The sequence below is a fragment of the Amphiura filiformis genome, chromosome 9, assembly GCF_039555335.1.
Source record: "Amphiura filiformis chromosome 9, Afil_fr2py, whole genome shotgun sequence".
NCBI classification, from domain to species: Eukaryota; Metazoa; Echinodermata; class Ophiuroidea; order Amphilepidida; family Amphiuridae; genus Amphiura; species Amphiura filiformis.
Window position 1 is genome coordinate 36,734,409 of NC_092636.1, and position 18,578 is coordinate 36,752,986.

At 34.5% G+C, this 18,578-nt stretch overlaps 1 protein-coding gene across 1 annotated transcript in view; it reads right to left on the reverse strand.

Moving 5' to 3' along the window:
* Nucleotides 1–18,578, reverse strand: part of LOC140160067 (von Willebrand factor C and EGF domain-containing protein-like) — a 104,474-nt gene that overhangs the window by 35,044 nt on the left and 50,852 nt on the right. The gene's annotated exons all lie outside the window — the stretch shown is intronic.

The window sequence follows — 18,578 nt, forward strand, 5'->3', positions numbered from 1 at the left end:
AAATATGTAACATATTAGAGATAGTCTTAACCAATATTACTGAATCATCGAATGAAAGGGAAACATGAAAAACATTTTAAATTATGTTACTAAACTTACTCTGACTTAATTGTAATCACATCGATGATAGATGTTGAAAACTAGTTAAGTCGCATGATCTTTTTTTTCAAATCAAAAGTATATATTAATGATATTTTTCCTTCACGTCAGCATTTAATAAATATGTGAGCTTTAGTCATTACCTCTAAAATAATGATCGCTATCATAAACCCTTATCATACCAATTGTTAGGCTAAAAATATCTGAAAGCCGCCGCGCGTTTTTCTTAACGCGTCCATGTCAGCTGAAACGGCAAATACATTTTTTATTTCTTCCTTTCTATTTTTTTGTTTGTTTAGTGTTTCTGCTGTAAAATCATGATGAAATTTGGAGACATTTTGGAAGAAACTAGCTGATTCGATACTTGCATTGTTACTTGCATTGGGTATAAAACAATTGGTATTACTTCAGTTGTGTTAAACAACCACACTTTTATGCTGTGTACTTTTAAGCACTAGAAAATGACATCTTAATTCAAAATTTAGTTTATACCTCATTCCGCATTCGTTTTTGAAACTGCCATGTGCTTTGAGACATAAGAATTTTGTAGCCTTATCGTAATAAGCAGCCCTGCAACATGTTCAATAACTCTGCATGCCATTTCCAAACATGTACGAAGACCAAATAAGAATGATGATTTGAAAAACATGAAAAGAAAATCCATTTTTGGAATTCACCGAAATCTTTTCATAATTAATGGAACACTGAGCTATCGAAGTTAATGAGGGGTCAGCAGTACAGCTGAGCATGATCCGACTAGTATCTGTAGAACATTTCTGGCTTATTATGAAGTTCATATCAAATAATTTCATTTTCATATCATTACAGGAGAAAGTCCTAATTGATACAATACATTCTGGTTCAACGGATATCAGCTACTTCAAACATCTACAAAATACTATCAAAATAGGAAAACAAATTATTATGTTATCATTAAAAGTCGGCTTGTGTCAATTGATGAAATGTTTCAACTGTATTTGCATACGTATCATTTTCTACATTACATTGTTCTGCTTGTTTTTTTTTTCTGGGTCCTCGATCTATTCTTTTCAAATGTTTTGGGAATCATTAACAAGAGATTAGATTCAATCTAGTCAACCAGATTTTCCAACATACCTTGAGCAACCAACGCTGCGGCCAGTACCCACTCAAATGTTTAACATCACAACCCAGCTGAAGGTCAGTGGTTGGTTGCTCCAACATATGCTGGAAAATCTGGTTGACAAGATTTAATCTAATCTCTCGTTTACGATTCCCAGATGATTGAGAGTATTCACGATTTGGGAATCATTGGCCCAGAAGATCATACATCTTTGCGGACAGATAAGTTTGTGTTATCATTGGAATGCTTTAGGAAAACTTTATACAAATAGATAAGTTTATTAGAGACTAATGATCACTTTCAAACATGTAAAAAACCTACTGATACGTGACCGGGGGGGGCTGTGGATGGTGGGTTGTCCTGTGTTGTACAATTAATGCATATGTATAAAACACCTGTTAATGTAGAATATTGACTCAAAAACACAGACAGACAAGAGACGGGCCTAATGAAATAACTCGTCAACAAGTATTTATATCCCAAATGGTCGCAAAACAAAAAACATAAAATAGTTCATAAGTACAAATGTTTAAGGCGGAAAAAACCCGAATGGATATTTTTCTATGTTCACAGAAGATACGCATTTAAATATCATCAAGCAGACCAATGTTTGCCCTAGTCTACAAACTGCATGCTATCATGCAGGTATCTTCCTGTTTAATATGTATTTTGGATGTCCTGGTTTCTTTAAATTAAATTGAAAACCGACCATGATTGTATGAAGGTAATTTAATTCCCTGAACAATATATATATCCAAAAATGATATCTCTGAAAATATAAATAGTGAAGAGAAAGTTCAGATAATTTTCAAATAGCTACCAAATTAAATCTGTTGAAATAATATCGTAAAAAAGTACTGATGCAGGTAGAGAATGCTGTAGCACGGTAGGAGGTTGACCGGAGGGACATGCATTCATTTACTAAGTAATTACCTACATCATGATAGTTAATAATATATTGATTTTTTAAAGTTGTTCCTATTCCAGGACTATTTGAGTTAAATATCCTACTTCGTCATTTTCGTCCGGGCATTTTCGGACACATTTTGAGGCTTTCCAGAGATGCGAATTTGCTCAATAATATAGTAGTAGTATTATGTGGATTTAGAATCGGATCGCAGTGTTTTGTACTCGCCCAGACCTATCTGACTGATCTTATCTCATAATTTTAGCCTTCATCATCCACCTTTTTCATCCGATTCACGACTATCTAGATCTTGGTGTAGATCCATCTGAAACACTTGAATACCTGTCACTTTAAAAGGTAACGTATAGGAGAATAAATTAAGTGATGTAGACCCTAAATCCGCCACGAACCAATTATTGCAAAACGTTTCTCAAGTTTTGAAAATTTAGCTCATCGAATATGTTATTTGCTTACCCCATTAATCAGATAGCAACGTATGCACCGTATTTTTTGGGACCTATAGCACAGCAGACACACCAAATTGCATTCTGAACACGAGGAATGTCCTTCTGATATCCAATCATTTTTTTTTTTTGAAATTCGCGAAATAATACATATTTCATGGCAAATTATTAAAAATTGGTATTTTTTGTATTTTTTATATATAACAATCCTCGAAGTTATTTTTTTTTATAAATGTAATGATATGTACTTTTAAGTACATATCATTGCATTTCCTGGGAGGAACGCTGTCCATCATTTGAAAATTGTGACCTTTCGTATTGAAGATATAATATTTTCCGACCTAAAGTTTTTGTTTTTGTTAAATGTCAAAATATCAATTTTTAATTATTTGCCATAAAATTTGTATTATATCGCGAATTAAAAAAAAAAAAATCAAAATTATTTGATACCTGAAGAACATTCCTCGTATTCATAATTCATTTTGATGTGTCAGATGTGCTCTCATGTCCTACAAAAAAATACTGTGCAAACGTTGCTATCCAATCTCTTAACCCAACATGAAACAAATAATTTGTTCTACTTTATTCTTACGTTTCATCCTACATACATATTTCCGTACTACTAGATAAGAAAACAGTAACAGATTCCAAGTTCGTGACATCTAACGCGTCATTTGAGACATCCCTCAAATGTTATCCCGTAGTTATCTTAGTTATATCCTGGGCAGAGTTTACTTGATAGCCCCCCGCCGTGTGCGTCATTAGGTGTATTATAGGGCCCCTATTTAAAAAAAAAAAAGAAAGAAATCTAGATGAAAATATTTCCAATTGATTATTAGGATCTGATTAAGGAAATGTAGTAAAGCCAAGTTCAACAGGTGCAAAATCAAAGACGATAAGGCCTCAAAAATAACATCATATTCAAAGGTGCAGTTCAATGATCTCTATCTAACAACCAAAGCTAAAGATTTGATCCATGTTCGGGAATTGGAATTTTGTACCCAATGCATTAATGTCAAGCAATAGCATTAATATGAAACACATTGGTGTAAAAAGAACCTGATCCTGGCAGATGATGAGCATGTTTGAGGTCTTAATTTCGGAGATCTCTACAAAAAGACATTTTGTCTTTCTTTATTAATAGACTCACTGAATCTCTAATGTTGGTTCTAAACTGAATACTAGTATTATTTTAATATTTTACTGTGAAATCTATAATGGCATCAATATAAAGAAGGAAGTTAATTTCTAAATAGTTGTATGTAGTAGTAAGATCACTCGTGTGCACTCCTAGCAGCCGCAGTGTTCAAGTTAACTTGCATTCAACGTAATGAGTCTACAGTTACCATCAATTTAAGCTACGGATACTGTGGCTAAACCTGAGATATTGGTTTATAAGAAACCTTAACCTGCGATATTGGTCTGTAATAAGTTGATCTCGTGTTATTGAGATATTAAAACAGTTTCAGTCAGTAGCGCGTGGCAGTATATCTGTCTTGCTTTTATGTTGGTGTAATATGATTGTACGTACTATATTGTTGTGTTATGTAATCTTTTAAAACACGCACTATAATAATTTTAATTATTAATTAAAATTTTAATTAAAATAATAATACTTTTAATAGAGGTTGTGCATATGACCTATACCGTAAATATGGCGGACTACTCAAATGCATTCAACAAAAGCATGATTGCAATCTACCGCGACAGTTCGTTTCACACACATAACAAATGCACTACGATCAAATAGGTTGATGCTGAAGCATTTGATTGAATGGACTGCACTGCGCCATGATTACGGTGAAGGACACCAGTTCAAAATCCAATATTTACCTGCGAGAGAAAGTTAACACTGGCACTCTTTCAGGCAATTATCACCACACGTTTGCAGCGAGTGTCGCAGTTTTGCAAATCTTGTTCGCTGTCTAATACATCAAAGAATATAGTGTCAACCAATTTGAGCATTTTTACATGTTGACAATGACAGTAACTTCAAAATAAAAAAGTACGGTATCCCGAAGCGCGCTAATTAATTAACAGGGTGATATCCAGACCCAATAGGTGACCGTCCTTAACACAAACAACACATTCTTGCTGCAAAGGGTCTTACAATAATCCTGTATAATTAATCAGTCCATCAACCTTTTTTATTTTTGGTGTTTCACCTGCTTGAACAAGAGAGTCGATGACCGCACGAAAGGTGCGTATTAAGGAAAATATCTTGGCAAAACTTTAATATTGTTTCTACAATTAGGCCTTTAGGCTTATATAAATCAAATGAAACAGGTTTCGAGGCCAAAGTAATCGAAAACTCACCAGATATAACCTCGAAATAACACTAAACAATAAATAGTTGTTAAACTTAATTTTAGAAAATCAAAATACACATTCCGCGAAACTTTGATGATCAACCTGCAACACCTTTTTCATCTTACATGTCTCATTTAATTTAAGCAAAATACAAAAAATAGTGTTCAGCGGTATCATTTATTCTGTAATTTCCTCTGTTTTTTATAAATTTGTTTGAAGGTCTATGTTTATATTTTTGCCTAAAAAATCGCTTGTGACATAAATGGTACATCTGCTGTCAAATTGTCAAAATTACCAAGACCACCAAGATCAAGGATGAATTTGTAAACCTTCAGCAAACACACACACCAAGTGTTTATAAAATGTTTTTGATTTGTGGTCAAAACGTTATAAAGGCCATCAAAAACTTTTAAAAACGTTTTATATGAAAAAAAAAAAAACCCACTACAATATCATTTTAAAATGTTATCAAAATGTTACTGTAAAAGATATTTTTGGAAACATTTGCTCAAACTGTTTTGTAAACACTACAATATCATTATGTTAGAATGTTTTGCATAAAGTTTTCAAAAATGCTTTTTAAATGTTATTAAAAAAAACGTTTTAAAAAAAAACGCTTTATACCAGGCATGTATACCCTTTATATAACCCGACATTTAAAGTTAACGTTTTCTGTAAAACGTGTGTTTTCTGGGCTTAATATACTTCTCATAAAACATAGTTACCTTTAATATCGTTTTGATAGCAAAAGCGAGGCATTATATAAGTGTTTCTTTTCAAATGAAATCATATCCCTTGTCAAGGGGTAAATGTTATCTTAAATTAAATGTGATTGACCAAAATTGAATTCAGTTTTTGCAATTTAAAATATGACATATTACATACGAGCTGCCTGAATTTTGCCTGCTGAATATTGAATAGCGGAGTTGTGTTTCACACGTAAGAAATTGAAATGATTCTGGCTGCTGGAGTAGGTTACTCGTATTTGCTACTTAATCGTGCATATTGTTCAGGTCTGATGATGTTAAGTTTCAATTATTCTTAGCCAACTTGTTCTGATGTTAAAAACTGCATAAATAAATATGATTAAAGTAAATCCTTGTAAACAAACAAATAAATAATATTTTTTACATATGTACAAATAGTATAGTTTGACTTATCTATGATACGTCACAAAATAGGCCGTGGTCAATAGCATTACATAGTGGTGTATGAGGAGTTGACCATTTTGCTATTTCCCTAATAGCGAAGCATTCTAGACAGTGCAAACTATTCTTTTGTGACTAATTTTACATGACGAACAATTATTTGAGAACGATACAGCAATCTTTACCTTTCCTGACCCCCTTAGGATGAGAGGAATACTTTGGTATGGTTTCAGAACTTTGGAGACTCGTAATTAAATCAGTGGTAGCTGATGGACTATAATTATCATATGTTTTTTTTTCTTTTTTAGCCATATGTATAAGCTAGACTTTGTTCTGTTAAATATTATAACTAGGTTACTTTCTCGACGGATATTCATAAGAAAAAGTTACAGTATTTCTACGAGTGTACGGCGTTGGTTATCATAGTTAGTGAAAGCCGGTCTTGTGTGAGTGGAGTCGACTGTTCGTCAGATGTGTCTCTGATTTCATTCACTCTTGATGAGGTCAGAGACACATTTGACGAAAGTCGACCACTCACACAGGACCAGCTGCACGGGTAATGTGATAACCGACGGCGTACTCATAGAAATACTACTATATAACTTATATTCCTTAAACCTTGCAGCTAGTGTCTGTATCGTGATACACACCACCACAATACATGTATAACCCAATTTACATAAACCATAATGATCAGGGAAGGACAAATACATGATGTCATGCAAATACGACAGAAATAACACCCTTTTGCTTTGAATTAGTACTAACATAACGTTTATTACCACTGACACCCCTCTGTTTGATGTGAGGATTTTGAATGTCAATTTTATGAAGTATTGAAGGTAATAACATGGTATGGAAGTGATTAGATGGGGTAATGTGCACTATATTAAAGCAACTAATAGGACTAATCGAGAGCAATTGACTTTGTGAGAAAAGCTAACAAGCATAACTATGAAACGGTAGGGCTGTGACAAAAATGTAAATCTGACTTTATAGTCAGTCACTGCGCGACGAGCGGCTGTTTTTTGACCAATGAGATAGAGCGCTCTTCACTGCTTTGCAAACTGATTGGTGAAATATCAGTCGTATAGTAAATTCAGCGGAATTATCCTACTTTCCATGTAACGCGTCCTTCCTCATCTAACACATTGAACTTCCCTGATCGTCGCGACAGTAAGTCTCGGCTTCGACTTATCACATTAAGAGGACATTCGTTACAAGATTACATCTTATAAAGATACTCAAAAGGTACAATTTATCCTTTACATTTAATAGTACATACAATTAAAATTAAACTCTTACATGATCATACATTTGATATCATGACATTCTAAATGGGGGGAATATTAAAAGATGGCTATAGGCATATTTTTAATTTATTTCATCAATAACGATTGATCAACGACGAATGACCATAACTCAATAAGCTTTTTGTTCACACAATTCTAAAACGAAACGTATCTCGGGCGTAAATTTTACTGAGGTAATGAGAAAAGTGTGAGCTTTCTTCTGATACCATAATCTCAGTTTTCATGAAGAAACATGGTGGATGAGGCTGTCGATTGGGCCGCACCTCTTAAAATATTTTTTGAAGTTGCTGCAAAACATTCTAATATAAAGTGTTGACAAAATATTTTTCCGTTTAACTTGGCGTAAAATCCACTAGTTCTAAAAAACAAAGGTTGCTTCCATTTCTAAAGCGAATATTTCCACAGTTTGGCTCAGATTCTAAAACCATTTGACTGCAATTCTGTGCCTTAGTCCTTTACAAACCTAGTTAAAACTACCCTAAAGCAAGTTCACTGAAATTCCCTATTCACCTTAACAGAATGGTCGGAAACAAAACTTGACACGTAAAAGTAAAAAATCATACCCTGAAACCTTCAATTCAAACGAGGGACTACATGATCTTTATAAACATTGACTGAACGATAGACTTCCTACAGAAAATGCTTTCTAATTTCCGTGTAAACTATGCGTGTAACATTTTACATTCCATGGGTCACATTCAGTAACATGGTTAGAATGTTCAAGTTTTATCAACTTCAGGAATGCTATCCACATGTCTTGTATGTTCTGAATTTATTCCCAAACATTATATGGATGGTTGCTATGCTTCTGATGCCACTTAGTCTGTTCCGAGTCAGATCAATTTCGCAAACTTTTATCTCTATACTTGTGCATCTTGGCATGAGATTGCAGCTATTAAATAGAAGCACTAGTATCAAAATCAGAACATGGAAGTAGATGTCCACTTCCATCATGCCTACTTCCATGATCAACGAGATAATATTTGGTTAAGAAATACCCGAACTGAAATAATTCACTCTATTGTGAGAGTCGATCTAAAATTATGCCTTAAAGTATCATAATATTGAGCCACACTTAGGTTGTAGTGCTCAAAACAGCATGAAATGTAAATCACAACATGTAGAAGAAATATGTATTTTATTCCCAAAGAGACCAGCAATTCAAACACGTTCAATATATAGGTAACATTTTACATCTGTCTGGGAATGTGATCTATATAGTATCAGTTCACATGTTCATTTAACTGTTGGAAGTATCTGACTCAATTGCATCGTTTTTCTACTTTTTAATCGTAACCCCAAATTGGAACATTTACCAACAGGTGTACGTACTTTGTACTATTAATGTATCCACACTAATGAATGGAAATATCAATTTTAAGTTAATTAGAGATATTTTGGTGATCACATATCACGAATACGTGGGCGAATTATTCCCACCGCTGCCACTATCCACCTAGGTGTATTATAGGTATCATTCATGTTGTGTCGCAATCCATGTGAGAAGATGTGGCGAACCCCCTGCGGCAAATTCAAGTGTCTGGTCCCCCAAGTTGCTGAAAGAGCACGAGAGATGGGCACTCCGGGATGCTTAATTTTTTTCTGCAACCATAACGAGACGCAAATTTTTATAACCTATAGGAACACATAGGAAAGGTTTAGGGTTAGGGTTAGGGTTAGGGTAAGTGTTAGGGTAAGGGTAAGTGTTAGGGTTAGGATTTGATAAAATGTTGTGTCCTGTTATGGTTGCAGAAATCATTACGCCTCCGGGATGCACCACAACTTCGAGGTTCAACGCAGAGCAAGTCATGATTTTTATCTCTTTACAATATAGCTTTAAGATAGAGTATACCACATACCCTCCGCGATGATACCGACAATAATATTAGGACAAAGGTTGAATAAATATGATATGGAAAATATGCGCGAATCGACGCCTGCGTCCATTATGAGCATTGCATTCTTCATGCCCAAGTAATTCATGATAAAATTGATCTATACCATGTTTACAAAATGTCCTTCTTCATGTCAATGCCAGAATCGTGTTACTTACGCACTGACCATGAGCTTCATACTCACCCCTCACATGTATAATGGATTGCTCCAAGCCATAAAAGGGACTATGCCGCGATTGTCGACCTTGAATAGCGCGCTCATTGACCTTGTAATAAGGCACAGTCGTATTTTTGACAAATTTACCTAAAGGTTGTCCTATATATCATGTTTTTGCAACAAACAAAACAATGCGAACAATCAATAAATGGCATCCCATTTTTTCTTCGTCACGAAAAGGTTAAAACTTAAAATTTATTACGTTGTTTAACACAATATGAAATGTTGTTCCATCTTTTCACAGTACAACAAAATTTATTACACAGCTGAAGTTACAGGTATGTAGCACGAAACCGTGACCTTGATATTATAACATTTAAAAGTATTGTTACATGTGGCTTTTGTTTTCGGATTTCCCCCTCCTTCGACACTCAAGGCCAAACTAATCAAACATTTATGTGCAATTTATTTACATGTTATATGATGGGGTCAGAGTACTTGTCGCTGATGTCAAATGTTATGCTATTGAGCTGAACATTATTGGTACCCCGTATGTCAAAAAGCTTCAAAATGTTTCACATTGTGACAAGCTTTGAATGTTATTGCACGAAAGGAGTGAAATGAAATAGCGCCATCATAGCATGTGAATACTTTCCAGGCATTTTGACAGCTCCGCATACGTACGTAGTACGTATACAGGTAAACTCGTTTCTTCTCATATCTATGGTCTAATTCACGAATAAAGTCCCTAAGATTTTTAGTAATACCCGAATAAAAAGAAAGACCCCAAATCTACGTTCTCTAAGTCTTTGGACCAATTTGTTTCAGTTCATAAATTCGTACATTGCTTAAGTTTCAAATTAACCTGTTTGTCCCTCTACACAAACGTTACATTTCACAAAATGAATCTAAAAACCTTAGGCGTTTATTAAAGTTCAAAAAGAATCATTTTCTGCTTGTACGAATTTCATAGGTTCTTGAGCATGTAAAAATGGTACTTCATAAAAATTAATATTATAAATCGAGGAAAGCCTGAAAGCAGGTTAGATCTTGTCCCTCTTGCCAATGCTTGTAAACATGGTAAAGAAATTTGCGAGAAAAATAGCATCGGCTTATAGAAAGAACTCTTTTCTTTTTCTCCTATTAATATTATATTTTTATACGTTTTTATTTTATGAAAGAAGTAATGTGTGTTTGAAATAAACCCAATAGTACAATCATTCACCTGTCAACCGCAACACCTGGGAAGCCTACTTTGGGAATCAAAACCCCCTCAACGTGCAAAAGGTTACGCTTTACCCCTTCTACTTCTCAACGCAAACCGGAAATAAACATGATCAATGCGATATATTGATGATGATTACAGAGTCGTACTATAGTATAATAATGCATGTTTGCAAGGTGATGAATTTGCAATTTCACCAAAATGTATTTCACTGAATATGTTAACAACATCATCGTTATGCACCTGTCAGAAGTTATATAAAATTGTATATATCATGATGAGAATCGGATTGATCATCCGTTGCAAGATTTGAAACTATAATTCTGAGTCTCTCGCCTTACGTCTATACGCACGACCGATAGGAAACTGAAATTTTCGTTTTAATTTTTCTAGTGATAGTAAATAATGAAACATATATTATGATTTAATCGATCTTGAAGGCGCCATCAATAATTATCTAAATCACAAAATCTATTAAGCAAAAACATAAAAAAAAACTTTTTTGCAAATTTGTAAAGACTGCAGAATGCAGATGAACGTATACTCTGCGCCGTAAGTTTACACAGACAATAATTGAATGTAGCTTCATATTTTAGCACTGGTTTTTAGCTTCACATTTTCAGCACTGTTTTTATAAAGTCTTTTCAATTTGTCATTCCTACAAAATGTCAAATAGTTTTCAACTTTTCGCGAAAATCACGGATATTGTGACAGTGCCAAAAAGCTACTAATTTGTATGTGAAAGCGTTTATGACCAAGTCTCTGGTATAAGGGGCGCGCCATTGGGTTTCCAGGGTGGTGGGTGGTGGTGGGGGTGGGGTGGTTGGAGGGCTGCCGTGCTGAAAGTTTCATCGGCTACTACATCATAACAATTTTCCCACTGTAGTGTCACTAAAAATAACTGGACCCTTTGTTCCAATACCTGCGACCAACCTAACTGTATATGCATAGCAATTGAAAAACAAAACACCTCCGATAAATGGTACATCCTTAACTCAGAATATTCAATGAAAAGGAACAAAAATGTGGATGATTTTCCTTCTCCTTTATAGCATGCTGTCAATTTCTGAGCCTACATCACAAGCATGATATTTGTCAAAATTAGTACGAAATTACCAGGTCAAAAACAATTATATTCCATTCTGTTGTTGTGTCTGGAGTCACACAGTCGGAATGAAAATTGACAATTAAATTACAACAGGCAACCAAACCACGCACTTGTTACAATTGGCTTGGCAATCAATATATAGATGTATATCAGCACGATTTAGTATGAAGAAATTGTTGAAATATTGGTACTTTAAAACATGTCATAAGAAATAAGATTTCAATTCTTTCAACACAGATATCAATGTGGTAGAAGAGAGCGTATCTATCAACAATTTTTGTAAAGAATGTTGTGGGATAAAACAACAATCAATTTTGCTACTGTGTATAAAATTGAAACATGGTTAAGTTTCATTTGAACAACATGCGAAGTTGGAATAACTGACGACTGGTGATTGATTAGGTCTAGAAACATGAAATGGAGAGACAAATAAGATTTCATGTTCGTCATGTTTATAAAGCAAAACAACAAAAAGAAGTCCATTTAAACACAACTTGAACATCAAGCATTTGTTGTTCAATCAAACAATTGAGATAGGAGTTTTGTTTGGGAAATATCAACGATAGACAATAACAGTTATTCAAAAAATAAGTAGACATATAAGATATGATTTCTCGATGAGAGCATTTGTTGTACAATCAAACAATTGAGATAGAGGAGGTTTGTTTGGGAAATATCAACGATAGACAATAACAGTTATTCAAAAAATAAGTAGACATATAAGATATGATTTCTCGATGAGAGGTCATAATAAGTTAAAGTATTTCTATACGAGTACGCCGTCAGATATCACAGAACCTGTGCAGTCGGTACCTGTGTGAGGGGTCGGGCTTTCGTCAGATGTGTCTCTGACCTCATCAAGAGTGAATGAAGTCAGAGACACATCTGACGAAAGCTCGACCACTCACACAGGGACCGGCTGCACCGGTACTGTGATAACCGACAGCGTACTTGTAGAAATACTATAACTTAAGTTATTCAGTTTAATTTCTACAGTTGAAACAAATATAATTATGAGCTTATTTGCTGCTAAAGATTAATGAAACTATTAAGTAAAATTGCTCTGTAATTTTTTTTTTTTTGCAAAAAAAAGTTTCGTAACGGAATAATCCCCTTCCTGGTCCAGTCTTTAGATTATTGGTAAGTTTAATAATTTTACTTAGTTACTTAGTTTTTTTTATAGAAGTGAGAAACTTGTCCGAAAACTTTGCAGCCGTAAATTGATGTAAAAATTACAGCACATTATTGTTCATTTTCCGTGTAGTTCTACACATGCTACATGAGCAAAATATCTTTCCGTTACATAGTTTTTACAGTGTAGACCTGAAACATGAACAAATATCTTTTCATTACATATACATGTATTTGGCGATTGTACTATTCTGTGACATTACACTAAAGATATCTATTGCTTCCTTCAGCAAACTGACATGGGTCATATCACATGTTTAACTCAATCAATCACTGATTTTACAATTGAAAGAATTACAAAGAAAAGAAAATCGCTGACTTTTATTGATGCACATTAGTATTTGACCGAATTTGACACTGTTACAAACGTGATCCGTTCCATTGCCAAAATATCATGCGAACCACTGAGCTTGTATTAGCTATGATTATAGTCTGGAATAATTTTGATATAGGCATTATTATAAGTCCATTCAGGCAACACCACCAGTAATAGTAGTTTGAACTCCAGGTTTTAAGCAAACTTATATTTTGGCTTGAATCGTGGCCTAAATAAATTGTTATACATTGCAGTATATGGTCGAATCCATCCAAACGTGTACACGGGCATGACGAGCCCTTTTATAAAGTACAAAATAGAAATGCCTCCACAATTTGTTTCCTTTTGCCCATTGATTGAAGGCATGTTGGCCTTATAGGAACCAAAGGTGCCATTACTAATCTTGAAAAATAAACCCAGGACGTGTGATAGTTAATAAGACATCATAACCCAATGTTATCTACTATATCTAGGATGCTTTCACTATCGAAATACTAATTAATCTAAAACAAATGGTATATTTCCATTAATGTTTCTTTCGTGTATTTTAGAGCACAGTGCATACTGAATGTTTATGCGCAATCGCATACCGTAAATCGCATCCCTTTCTCAGAGCCACGCGTGGGAATTAGATGCCTGCGAACTTGTGAATTTATTTTGGAGCCCTTTTCACAGGCTGGGAAAGTTATGAAAATAAGAATTATGCACTTATATAAGAATATTGATGGTGGCACGCACGAAGTGACGGAGTAGTTAACAAACCAACTAAACAGGTGACAAAAATTACTTCATTCTCTTGAGTTATTTCGCCAGGAACGCATGACAAGCATGAAGTCAATTCTTGGTTCAGAAGAATACTTTTATAAGTAATTGTTGTTCTTCATATAATTTTTAAATATCAAACATCGCACACAAAATGTGTAGTTATCGCTTTACCAACAGTAACTCGGGAACATGCATAGGCATACAATGTATTGTTCTCAAAACATTTCACTGACTGTCCATCCAAAGTTATGACGTTTTACGTTTCAACAATTCGATGAGAAAATAAAAGATCACATTGACCTAATTACGACCTTTATTAACCCTAACCGTACCAAATATCCAAAAACCTCAATTCCAAAAGCATATTATGCTCGGGCAGGTAGCTTAAGTGATGCGATTGCGTCATCATGCGCATAGTCAGCTACACTCCGTCATGACCGTGGCAAGATACCCCCCCCCGGGGGTCACTCAACTTTGGAAGTAATAATAATAATAATAAATAAGCATTTATAATGCGCCATTTATCTAGAAAATTAAATCTAATCCCAGACGCAAAAACACACATATACAAGACATATGGAAGTGACGGTATGTACATGTCAATAGGCCCCCTTTTTGAAGTTGAATATACCAGATGACCCCCTTTTTCAAAGTCGTACCCTTTTTAGGTGCAGCTACCCAATGACCTCCCCCACCTCCCCCACCCCTTTTTAGGTGCTACTATAACCAATGACCATAGAATTGTATCATCAAAATGCCATAAAAATGACAAAATGGTGCGGAAACTTTCAAATTCTCCTATTTCAGCAAATTTCTATTGGAAACTTGGAAAAATTCTACACGATAACCCCTTTCTTGAAATTTCGTACCTAATGACCCCTTTTTCTCAAAATGTTATACCCAATGATCTCCTTTTTAATTTTGCTTGTACCCAAAAAAAATGACCCCTCTTTTTTAAACTACGTCTTGTACTGAGATAGGCCCCTAGCTCGCGACGCTGGTAGGAACACACCCGTCACTTCTTAAGTTGAGTGCCCGCCCCCACCCCTCGGGGGTAGGCCCGTGCACGCCTCTGGCACCAAAATGGTCGGTGGTTCAAAACCGCACCCGAAAAGAGGATTTTCTCTTCTTCTTCCTTCGTTCTGTTCTTCCTCCTCGCCCAAAAGCAACTAGGGCGTTTGGTTTAATATGATAAACTGAGTATAGGCATATTTATTTTAAATATATACTCCAACGAGTGCGGGGCTAGTTAAAATAAACGAGTTCTACATTCTTAAAAAGGTCTAGTCGAATTTGACAAGATATGTAGAATAACATCTCTGTTGATTTCTATTTATATTTTACCAGAAATCGTGTCCAATTCGACCCGAATTGTGTCAAATGAATTTTGATATGAATTAAGTCAAATGTTACAAAATTTCTGGTCAAATTTGACTAGTGATATCTTATTTCATTGCAATCTTGACAAATTCGACCAGACCTTTTTAAAGAATGTTTTGTATACAAGCAACCTTTCATCCATGTAATCCGCCACGCTTTCTTAAGGATTGGCGTAATTCCTTGACTTAGTAAATAAATTAACAAGACTAAGTCTGAATACCGACTTTGAGCTCGACAGTGACATTTTGAATATGACGGTTAAGGCGATTGGGATGGCAGGACCATTACAGTTTTAACCATGTAACTGAATACATTGATCTTATACATGCTATATAAGAAATGGGTCAAGGAACTACGCATTTATATTTCTTGCGGCTCTTGAGTAAAAGCCAATAATATATCAAAACGAAAATTTTGGGCGATTCCCCCTCCCGAGAAATGTCACGTAAGAGGTGGATGACACTACCCCGTATTTCATGCCTAGGGATCCAAGTTATAGAACCCATGCAATTCCTCTTGTGGGTCAGCTTGATTTGTCTAAATATTTGAGTTCAAATACCGCTTTGTCATGCTCCCCTCCGTCCCGTCTTAAGTTTTGTGTTTATAAATAGGCTATACTTGGTACTACCTGGTATTTTCCCTGGATTCATCATTATACCATATGGAGAAATTAACTACTTCATTGGTTTAACAATATTTAAGGTAACATTTATTTCAGCATTTCCCAATCTGTTTATAAGATGTACATGATTAGTCAAAGTGCATACATATCGTGATGAAGTGCTTCAATTCTTAATCATGTTAAATGATCTTTCTGTTTTTTGGTTTACGGTATAAAATTGACAGAATTTAGATATCAAAATTAATTAATACTTATGCGTCATGTCGGGTTTTGGATTTATCATTAACGAGTTTGGCGTTAATAATTTACATAATCACTATCATTTTGCAAAAGTGATGCTTTTATTTTTCAGGATGCTAGAACGCTTCCTGATAAATGACCTCGACGTTTGAGATATGCAGAGCTTGACACTTACTCCCCATTCCAGATAAATGCAGCACTAATTTTTGGGATTAAAAATATGATCAAGTTCTGCAAAATAAAACATAGCTAAATCCTAATCCTTTAGTTAGTCCTAACTGGCAATAAAAGTAAAATTTTAATATTTGACCAATTTCTTGAAAAAAGAGCCAAAAACATGCATTTTTGTCATGTTTTCTGACAATCGAGTCACAAAAATCAAAGACTTGGAACAAGTCTAAGCATTCAAAATCTTGAGTAGATGCCGCAATTTTGCTCTAATTTTCACTTTTTTGTGTTACTATAATTAAATAATAGGTTATAAAAATGCAACATGTTTTTTCCAAAAACTAGAATGCATAAACTGAAATTAGTCTTAGTACAAGTCTTTGAGCTTGACAGCATACGAAAAACACCCTAAAACGCATGTTTTGGCCCTTATTTCAAAAATTGGCCAAATATTAAAATTTTACTTTTATTGCCAGTTAGGACTAACTAAAGGATTAGGATTTAATTATGTTTCATTTGACAAAACAGGATAATATTTTTTTTATCCCAAAAAATTAGTGCTGTATTTTTCTGGAATAGGGAGTAGTACCGTATCAACCAAGGTAGAAATCAGAAAAATAATTCCATAATATAAATTATACCAGATACAAATCTTGTTCCTATTTACATTAAAAAACACTGACCGAGATTTTCTGAGGAGAAGCAATATTGTGTTGTGAATAACTTTGTTCAAAGCAAATAAACTGTCTTATCTTAACCCAAGCAGCCTAGATATAAATAAAACACATTATAAACAAACCTCTGATGCAAACAACATATGGTCGTAATGCTATATCAAGATCAATTCCGAAGAAAACTTTTAGAAACACGAACTTGAACTTAAGTAATTCACGAGTCGCAGCGGTGCGCGATGCGTATTAAAGTAAACAATTCAAATTAGCTGTAAATAGCATCTATCCAAATAGACCCGTAGTGCACAAAATATACAAATGAAAAGACGATAGCGTCAGCTAGTCATGAGTGATTTGTTAATCATGAAATTATTTGAAAGCGACAATAAAACAACAGATATATGTTATGCATACGTGCAGTTAGTAGTAGTTCAACGAAGGTGAATACGATTAATAACATTTTACAACATTATCTCTTGAATTATCATGTTTATTCGTCATCATGCACAACATTTTGACCTCTTCTCATGCGACAAGATTCCAATGCAGAAACTCGTTACAAAGTTCAAAACAATCATGCAGAGAGAGCTTGAAGCAAACTTGATAACAGCTTTTAATATAAATGATTAAAATACACCTTAAAGAAAATATGTCCGAAAAATCTGAATTGACACGGAATGGGGCGACGTAAGGTGAATCAAATTACAAGGGAAGGCTTGCGGTTTTCCTATGTTGAAAACGAGCAACTACGCAAGGAAGGAAAGTTTAAGAGTGGAAGGTTCTTAAAGAAGTGGTGAAATATCTTGATTATGTTAACTTGAATCTGCATCGATTTACTTACAGTCATTAGTGGGCTTAAGTTTGCTTTATTCCCTTTTAACCTTATTGCCGAAACTATCGTTATTAGAAATCAAAATGTCACGAACAAAGTAGGCGCTAACAAACAATGATGTTAATGTCTCAAAACTGTTCTGGTCAAAGCTAGACACGTGCAATCTATATATCTTTGTTTTGCTGTCTACTGTAGACGGCAAAGACATTTCCAAAACACATTGGTCTGTTGTTTTACATGTTTTAGTCGGAGCCATGTGATTGATCGGCTAAGTTAACATTATCAGGAACATCATAACATGCATAATGATATGTGGAATTTACACAGCTACATGATGTGTAAGAACAGTTTAAAGGAATCATCATATTTACTGTTAGAAACAATCTTCGTGGAGTTCATTCAGCATGTTTTTGGTAAATGAAATGATGTTCTGTCCAAGCAAGTGCTTTGGGTACTCCAACGCAACGGCACTCTCTTTGAAGATACGGACAATCGGGCACCAACATTATTGTTGTCAGTTAAAATGTAAGAAAAGGGCGTTCTTTTGCATTTAATATTATTTAATGATATCAATCTTAGTAACCATGGTTATTAAACTAATTTCCAGATATCTCAATGGCATGCATTAACTTTAATTAGCCGGCAAAGAAATATCAGATTAATAT